At 35.4% G+C, this 10,164-nt stretch overlaps 1 non-coding gene across 1 annotated transcript; it reads left to right on the top strand.

The window, feature by feature from the left end:
• Nucleotides 1-8,520: 8,520 nt before the first annotated feature.
• LOC111753961 (5S ribosomal RNA) lies at nucleotides 8,521-8,639 on the top strand. Its single transcript, XR_002788727.1, has one exon. It is a non-coding gene; the product is annotated as a 5S ribosomal RNA (ribosomal RNA).
• The last annotated feature ends 1,525 nt before the right edge of the window (nucleotides 8,640-10,164 follow it).

Below are 10,164 nucleotides of genomic sequence, written 5' to 3'. Positions count from 1 at the left end.
GTATGATTTAAATCATCTATAGATGCCTTACAACACAAAATACAGTGTAAATGCCATGTAAACAATAGCTGTACCATGTTATTTAGAGAATAATGGCAAGAACATAGCAACAGCACATGTTCAGTAGAGAGGCAATTTTTTAATGCTTTCCATGTGCAGTTGGTTGAAATCTATGGATGTGAAACTTGTAAATACACAGAGCTGACTGTATTTCCACTTTTAGATGCAGAAACTGAGACACAGAGAAAGATTCACAGCTCAGAAATATTGAAGCCAGGTTTTGAATCAAGGCAGTCTGACTCTTAAATATATTGAATTCCTCCTGAAACTTCTGTCTCTCGTAGTTTAACAATTTTTCCCTCTTTGCCGAATTATTTCCATTAGCCTTGAGCGTACTGTAATCATTTGTATTATTTTTAAAAAGTCAATTTTTGGATTTTGCCTTTCCCATGCCACTGAAATTGTTCTTCTCCAGGTTACCAAAGACCTCTTCACTGCTAATGCAAAGGTCAATTGTCAGTTCTCATCTTACTTGACCTTAACACTATTTCACATAGCAACATCACACCGAGTTCTTCATATCTGTCTGGTGGTTCCAGTTACCTTTTGCTGATTCTCCTTTATATCCTGCAAGGTCTTCTTTGTCAGAATCCTAGATCATTTTTCACATCTATTCACTATCACTCTGTCAGTGACATTATCCTGTCTTGTAACATTATGCTGTTGAATCCCAAATATACATCTGTAGTCCAAATTTCTCTTCCAAACTCACTTTTGTATATACAACTGCCTATTTGTAGTTCACTTTTATGTCTAATAGGAATTTTAAACTTAACATGTCCCAAACTAACATATTGCTGTTTTCTCCACAATTAGATCCTCTCATTATCTGATCCATCGCAATTAGTCACCATCCTGTCTAGGCCAAAATCTTTATTCTGTCTAGGCCAAATCATTATCTTTGACTCTTCCCATTTCCTCAGCCCATTCCTACCCTGCCTCAGTCTAAAATGAAACTTAATGGTTTGACCTTCAAAAATATTTAGAATCTAGCTACTTTAATCAATTGTACAGCAATTACCATGACATGCTTGAATTATTGCAATGACATCTTAACTAGTCTACTTGATTCCACCCTTAGCTAACATTGAATATTCTGAGTTATCTTAAAATGCAAATCAAATCATGCCACTTTGTTATCAAACCTCTCCAAAGGTGCACCTTACTATAACCTAAAGTTAATGGCTATGTAATGGCCCCAGTGGTTTTAAATCACTATTATATGTTTGAATCACCTGGGGGTAAAAAAAAAAAAAAAAAAAAACCTTAAAATTAACAACATCGGAGTCCCACAACCAAATTGAATTTAAATCCTTGGGTGAGATTATATTAAGTATACTCTAGGATACATAGTTCTAAAAAAATTCTTCAGGTGATTCTGAGACTGAAGAAAGGTTGAGAATTCTTGGCCTCATTGTCCTTTTCTCCTAGTTATGTCCTCACTTAGTCTACTGCAGTCACGTTGAGCTCTGCTGGAAGAAACCAGGCATGGTCTTCCCTCGAAGGCTTGGCAGTAGGGCCTCCTGCTCCCTGTATGTCCACTCCTAGTCCCTGGAATGGCTCACTCTCTCCTTCTTATGGTCCCTCTAATGTGACTTCTCTATGAGGTCTTCCGTGGTTCCTTATTTAAAAATGCCCCCAATTTTTCTGCTTTATTCTCACCTATAATTCTTATCATCTGAAGTTATATTATTTTTTTTTAGTGTCTATTTTCCTTAGCTAGAGTGTAAGCTCTCTGAGGGTGGGCATAGATTTGCTATGCTTATCACAGTTTTCGCAAAGTATGGTGCATAGTATGTATTCAAGAAATAACTGCTGAGTAAATTATTTAACAAAGTAACACATAATGAAATGAAGTTAGAGTAAAAGACAGACAAGCAAAATGAAGAGTTGAAGAAAACTACCGTGTGTTTGCTGAGTACAAAAAGTGCCCATAAGCCAAATATAGCAGGCACACTTATGGAAATTAAGATTCATTTTCAAGCTAGCAGAGGGGAGCTTAACTTCTTTTTGTTTCTTTTTCAATCTGGTGAAGCTTATGGAACTCTTCTCAGAATGTTTTTTAGTGAATAAGAGGTAATCCATGAGATTTAAAAGGAAGCTAAAAATTACTTTTAAACAAATTTAGAAAAATTTTAAAACTTTGCAAAATAGTAGTAGTATACATGTCTCTGCATTCACATGTTAAATTGGAGTTTGGTTAACATTTTTCTGTAAGGTCTAGATAAGAAAATATTTTTGGCTCTGAGGACAATGTCGTCTATTGGAACTACTCAGTTCTGCCATTTTAACATGCAAATAGTTGCAAACCATACATATGTGAATTAGTTTGGCTATCTTCCAAAAAGAAATTTACTTACAAAAGCAAGTGACAGTCACATTTTGCCAAATAATATTTATTCATGACTCTAATGTCTACCACAAATTTGATGTTACAATGAACATAAATGATATTTTGAGATATCCACAACACCTGTAATATGATATGTAAATTTCTGTGATTTTCATTGACAATAGTCATAGATACTGCCAATATTAACTATGACTTGTACATTCACAGTTGAAGGAAGTGCTAAATTATAGTTGGTGTCCGTAAAAGGTGTAATTTTTCATATTCAAATTTATAGTTCCCCTGAATTCTATGTACCCCAAAATAAGACTCTTCTGAGCTAGGACTATCGATAAGCAGTTTAAAGTATATTTATTAGTAATCGAATGGACAGTTAATACTTGCATGACAAGTCTTTCCGAGTTTGGAATATGTGCAGATCCTGTTCACAGAGTTTTGTGGTTATGATGTGGGACAATTGCAAGAATTGACCTACCTCCACAATCTCATAGCTCTTAGTAAAGTGTGTCAGGATCAATTACTCAACAGAAACAAGTGTAGAAGGCACAGAGTGGGTTAAATACAGTTCTTTGGAGCACAGCAAAGAACTAGCAGACAAGGGTCTTCTAACATTCTTAAATTCCAATTAAGTTGCATCAACTTATTGCATTGCCAAGATCGAAAGGTTTTGACAGGACTGGCTTTTTCGTAAATGTACATATAATGCAAACGAAATGACTAAGAGAAGCAGTGCAAGGCACATGACTTGCCCAGAGAAGGGTGGCTTCCTTCTCTATGATTCATACATTATTTAAAAGCCTCTATTAACTCAGAATTTCTTAGAAAAATTTAAACATCCCAGCAATAACTTTTAAGCACCACAATTTTCACTAGCGTTGCTTTGTATCCAATTCTGCTTTATAATGCAGTTCCAGTGTAATTATAGCTACTACACTGATTGGGACAGAGAATCTATGCAGATTTCTAAAGAGATCTAAATAAGAAGTTTTTCAGAATTCAGAAGCTTAGTTCCTTTAAAGTAGTACTTAAAGGAAAAAGCCTGAGATTTTGAATTTATGGCAGTAATAGAAAAGTTGCTAGGTACTTTTCATGAAGGAGTTTAAAGTGAATGTAATACTGCATATATTGACTTCATATTTCAATGCATACCCAGATTTATTGATTAGATAAGGAGTGACTCAAGTCAAAATTGATTGGATAGAAATCATAGTCAGCTTATTTATCATGTGGAGAAAATTTACATATCTATTAGGCATAGGGGTATTACTTTATTGACTCTGAATTAAGACTTAGCTGAGTGTCAGGTTTTCGTCTACATCTGGTAAATTTCTTTTGGGAAAATTCTTGTTTGCATATGGGCAAGAAAGCATGAACAGAATGATTTGGTAGTTTAAATGTATGGAACTACTTTGAAAAATCAAATGTTGTAAAACCTTTTTACAATACTGGTGATACTAACATTGTTGACCAGTGACATTCTTTGCATTCTACTTATAAACAAAGTAAAGGATATATAAATTAACAAGAAGACACAGTCTCTTTCATACATAAATATAGTATGCCAGTTAGAAATCAGTTTCTATTTAACAAGGTAGAACATTAAAGTAAGTAATTCAGGAACATTCAAAGGCACTCTTCTAAACAACTCTGCTTAAAAGAACTTTGTTAGGTTCACAGTAACTTAGCTAACACTTATGAAGCATTTACAATATGCTAAGATTATACTATGAATTTTCATAGGTGGTTTTCAAATCATTTGAAAAACCATATTAAGTAGCTGTTGGTATTGTTTTCATTTTACCTTTGAGAAAAGTGATGTTCAGAGAAATGAAGGAAGTTGCCAGAAATTTTTCAGCTGATATATGGAGCTGGAATTAAAACTGGCTCCAATGGGCTCTTCAATCTGTGGTATCTTGAATGGTTTATTATTCCTGAACAATGAGGAGGAACTAGGAGAGAGAAGAAACAGATAATAGCATTTAAATGACAATCCTAAGTATTGTATCTTTCACAGATTAAGTACTGAGGGTATAGCTTCCTAACTATAGACCAAGTGGCATTAGGTTTTGAAAGACAAGGAGTTAATGCAATTTGCTGTTGCCTGGTTATTCTCCTTAGCACAATAATTGCGTTTCAAAAGAAAGAACTGCTCATAGTGTTAGGGGTCTTCTACTGGTCAAATGCCCTTTTAATACTCTTTATACTGGCAAAGGTAACATTACAAATGAAATACAGGGGAAGGATAATTCAAACTCCTTGGATAGTGGCATTTTGTAAACTTCAAAGCCATAGTACAAATTTCTCTCAAACTTCTAGAAATTCATCTTCATAGCATAGAGTAGGTGGGAAAGGGCTTGCAAAGCCTTTTCAACCTGACAGCTCCAAACTTAAGTTGTTTTCTGATTCCTCAGCCATGACTGGTCAGTACTGGTCATTTTTCACTTCAGAAACTAAGTATTCTTGTGAAGAATAGGGGTCCAAGGAACTGATCTTTAATGCTACATTCGGGGCAGAGAAGACAAAACAAAGTGACTAGAGTATACATCAAGACTTTTTTAGTCATTTTATATAAAAAATAACATTTGATGACATAATATTGTAGGAATTTCTGTGATTTTAAATATATCCTTTTGGCAAATTATCAGCATCTCTCTCCTGCTGTGTACAAATTTATTTACTTCACTGAAACAACCATCTCCTTAACTCTTCTGATTCAAAGAAGTCTATCTCCATAAATTTTGAGGTAGGAAGAGTATCCTGTTTGATCCCAAATATTATTGTATTATATATCTATTTACTTAGCATGAAATTTCCACCATTTCATTTATTCATTATTTTTCCATTTATTATGTCTGTTCTTCCTTGTATCTGACTACCATTCTGTCCAAAATATATTTCTCTGTTCTGTGCTAAGCATTCTACTGGCTTATAGAAATTCAGTGGTGATTAAAATAATAGGGTCTTTACCTTTGAGTGTACAGCCTATACGCAAGGGAAAGAGTCAACACAGAAGTAACTCACTTTGCATTGTGCCAAATGCTAATATGAATAAAGATACAACAGGAAACTGTGACAGAAGATATCAGGAAGGGATCTGTGGAGCATGTTCAAGTGTCAGTTCCCTCTTCCAGAGGGAACTGTGTTTAAAATTCAAATAGTCCTTTAGACAAAGGCAAAGAAAAACTTAAGTATGCATAGGCCCAATAATAGAATCAACAGGATAATTATGAATACAATTAACAAGATTTCTACCAAGAGGAGCTAGTAATGGTTTCCCATGAGGAGGATAAAGATAAGGTCCAGGGAATTTTAGAGTCTGACATGTCATTGATTTGTTGTCTAATATCTTGAAGAGCTATTGAGATATTATCAAAAGGATTAGGAATATACACATAATATTCAGGTTTTACAATTTATAAGTACCTACTGCATCACCAACTTTGGAGGATGGTCTGTCCTATATTTTATTTTTTCATTTAGGAGAGAGAAAGGTGCTGCATCATTTAAGGCCTGTTGAGTATAGGTAAGTAAGGCCTCAATATGCGTCGTATAACCTTTTCTCTGGAGAAGATCTGGTGATCCTAGCAAAAGGAATCTAAAAGGAATATAGTATATTTGTTATTGGCATTATCTGTATGATTACTTGGGGTTTGTCTCCAGACCAGACTTAAAGCTGTCTGCCTACCCAAGATGAAAATGGCTTGTGTCTATCTAGAGCCTTTAGAAAGAATCTTTGCAGGGTATCCCTGACTGCTGATCAACAACTACGACCCCCTTCAGCCTGAAGAAGTCTGATCCACCATCGCCTATTACTCCTTCATGGCAATTCTAACTACTTCTTTGGAGGGGGAATGTTACAAGCAGCTGAGTTAGAAATATTATAGGTGGTCAGACAGGCTGAGACCTTAAAGAAGCCAGTGCAAAAAATCAGATAATGTTGCAACATTGGAGGAGACAGAGACCTCTGCTGCAGGCCAGATCTCAAGACAAAAGACAAAACAAATGAAACCATATCCTAAGTATAAACATCAGGGATTGATATTCTAAATAGGTAAGGATCACTTGGAGGAAGCTAGGAGTCACCACCATCCCAATCCTGTACTGGAAGAGTCACTGCTCATGAAACATGTCCCCTTGCTAGGTGACTGGCTTGCCCATTTGTTCCTCATTTGTTGAGTTGTACCTGAACAGCTAATCTTATTGGTTGGTCATAGTTTTGCCCTACCTCATTACCACTTATCTTGTGAGTTCCCACTTTTCTCTGTCTTGGACCCGTCTCACCTTGTAATTCTGCTCTATAAAAGTATCTAGAAAAGACAGATCTTTGGCAACCCACTCAGGACCACTTCTGTCTCTCTCCTAGAGAGAAGCTTTCTTTTTCTCAATAAATATATTCTTCTCTTAAAAAATAAAATAAAATTCAAATCGATTATGTAGCAGTAGTAATACACTAACTCACTAGGCTGCTCATATTCTCAGACGATATGACTCTGAGGGTATGGGTCATGGAACAGGTATTTTTGAGTGATGTGTGGCTCAGTAAACAGAGAAACAACTGATATTCTGTGTGCTAGGCTCTCGAGTAGGTATGAGATCATCTTTTTTTTTTTTTTTCACTGCAATCTCAGCACTAACAGGTTAGCATAAACTCCATTCTAGAAATAAAAAAAAAAAACAGATTCTAAGAGGTTGATCAAGTCAATATACAAGGTTAGTCAGTGGCAAAGCTTAGGAGTAGGAGGGTTAGGCACTGTGGGGAGACTAGATAAAATCTAAGGCTTAACAAAAGGGAAACAGTGGTGAACAAAGGAGGAAAGGATATAGAGTCAGTGATCAAGACTGAAGTAAAAACCTAGCCTTCTCTTTAAGTTACAATGCACCTGTAAGAAGGTGACAAACTCTTGAGGACAGCAGTTTATTATAAGTATTACCAGTACTCAGATCTGTACTGTATATTATTCCTAAGGAAGATAAACAAGAGTCATTAATGGGAGGGAGGAGTCAGGATGCTTTGAAATGCCATGGGGAGAGAATTTCAAAACCACCAGAAACAGGGATTTCCTTTAAATACAACATTTGATTTCCTTTATATATAATGTTTGATTCCTTTTGCTTGGATAAAAAGATTTTAGATTTTCTGAAGTTAAGTACAAAATAATGATTACTGAACTGTCTGGAAGGTCAATAGGTACATTAACAGCATTAAGTTATGAATCACTATGGGTTATATGAATTTAGCAAATATTTTATCTGTGAATACTATTTCAGGTTGAAATACATAATGCCAATTGTCTCCAGTTCCATTTCTCATCACTAAAATGTGACAGTGATTAAATGCAAAATATTATAGTATGTAAGTACAAATTTAAGACAACAATGGTTTCTTGTCAGATAATATGCAACTGTCAAATTTCATGGAATTTGTTATTTTACTTGCAAATGCAGCAGTATTTACAATGGACTAGTGTAGTGCTATATAACCCAATACAAGGTGAGGGAAAGATTATGAAAGCAGGATAGAAAAAAATGTGAACATGGAGCATTGACTGTAAGGAGTCACAAAAGAACATACAAAAAGGGAAGAAAATAGTTTCAAGGTCTGTGTTCCTTAGATATTTTTGAATAACCTCCATAATCTCAATTTCATTTATTAATCAAGGCAAAGACCAGGTAACCAAGTTGTTCAAATTTGTTTCTGGTTTAACATCCACAAACTCAATTCTAATTTCTTAACTGTATTATATTTCTTAAATATTTCATTCTTTTGTGAACCACAAACTCCATGAAGCCAGCAAAATGCCCATGTGTGTCAATGTTGTATCTCTGTTATGTAACAGTGCATAGCACATAGTGCATGCTTAATAAATACTTGGTGTTTGAGTGAATAGTTGTTCATTTGTGTGCTTTAGAAACTGTTGTGATGTTTCTTCTTTACTAAGAAGCTACCTCTAGATTTTGTATCTCTCCTTACCTGATTTTTTAAAATTATTTGTTATACTTTATTACCTCAGAGAATTTCTAGAGAAAGCAGGTTTTTAAAAAAAATTTTAAAGAGAATAAAACCAAACCAGACAAAACAGTACAAAGCTAATCAGAAAAATGAAAGTGATGTCTATGGCCATACCACCCTGAACGCGCCGGATCTCGTCTGATCTCGGAAGCTAAGCAGGGTCGGGCCTGGTTAGTACTTGGATGGGAGACCGCCTGGGAATACCGGCTGCTGTAGGCTTTTAAAAAAATGGGGGCTGGGGACTTAGCTCAGTGGCATAAGCACCTGTCTTGCAAGCAGGTGGTCGTGAGTTCGATCCCTGGTACTGATTAAAAAAAAAAAAAAAGTGATACAGGATTTCTCAACAAGATAATAGGAAATCAATAATAGTTACCATAATGTCTCTGGTTTTCTTCAAAATAACTCCACATCATCAGACATAATAAAATCAAACAAAACAAAACAGAATAAAACCAAGCAAAACAAAAGAATGAAAGCATTACAGGGCTTCAAAACCAGATAATAACAAGGAAATTAACAAGGGCTACCATAATACATCCTGTTATCTTCAAAATAGCTGTCCAAACCATCAGACACATTAAAATCAAACAGAACAGAACAGTGAAACCGAACCTAACTATGAAAATTCTATACAGATTCAAAGCAAGATAATAGAAAATTACAATGGTTACAATCTTCTCTTTTTAGACATTTCCTTTCCTATGATTTTCAAAATATTTGTGATAAATTTTGGATCCCACCTACTCCTTCAGATTTTTTGTTAGGAGATAACATGATGTTCACCTATATGAGTCAAAACCATTTCAACCAATAGCATTATTTCAAGTTGCATCCATTTACCTACAAGAGACTTTGAGGTTATTCTTTTTTATATCTGAGTAGCTTTCCATTTTATGAAAATACCATATCATTCTTATCCATTCTTTGGTTGATGGGCAAGCTACCCTGCTTTTTGATGGTTTCCTGTTACATGAAACATTATCTTCTTTCCTTTGAATTTTGATCTATGGATTTCCTTTTGAATTGAATGTGTTTCTTGTGTACAGCATAATGAAGAACTTGTTTCTTGATCCACTTGCCCTATGTTTCTTTTACTGGTGACTTGAGGCCATCTGTTTTAATGGTTGCAACCAGCATGCATTGGCTTGTCTCTGCCATGCTATTCTCCTGCTCTTGGCCCCCATTTTTCCCTTCATTCAATTGTCTGCTTTGTTTGGTGATCCCACTCTGCTTTTATTCTTGGAATCATGATAATCTTTATCTTTCTCTAGAATATTGTCTTAGTTACTTTTTAGTCATCGCTGAGACAAAATATGAACAAAGTTGGGAAAGAAAAGTTTATTTATTACAGGTTTTGGAGGTTTCAGTACATACTCAGTTGGTTCCAAGGCAGGGTGACATGGCAGAGCTGCAGTTCACTGGGGCTGCAAACAGCAAGGCAGAAATTGGCAAGAGAGTGATACATGCCTTCTTCCTGCCATTACGTTACCTCTTGGCTCCAACCCTAGGCCTGTGTAGTACCCACAACCCTAATCCAAGCGCTAGACAATGAACCAATCATAAATGCACAATGCAAATGTATGAGGCCTGGAGCCCACCAACATAAACCATGACAAATATCTTTCAGCACTCTCTGTATGGTTGGTTTGCTGGTGATGATTTCCTTTAGTGTTCTTTATCATGGAAGTATCTTATTTTTCCATCAATTTTGAAAGATAGTTTCTCAAGATGCATTATTCTGGGT

This window comes from Cavia porcellus, unplaced genomic scaffold (genome assembly GCF_034190915.1).
Source record: "Cavia porcellus strain 051 isolate PalLab524CR breed Dunkin Hartley unplaced genomic scaffold, mCavPor4.1 scaffold_3, whole genome shotgun sequence".
In the NCBI taxonomy this organism is placed as follows: domain Eukaryota; kingdom Metazoa; phylum Chordata; class Mammalia; order Rodentia; family Caviidae; genus Cavia; species Cavia porcellus.
The sequence above is the reverse complement of the archived record's forward strand: the minus strand, read 5'-3'. Positions and strand labels throughout refer to the sequence as shown.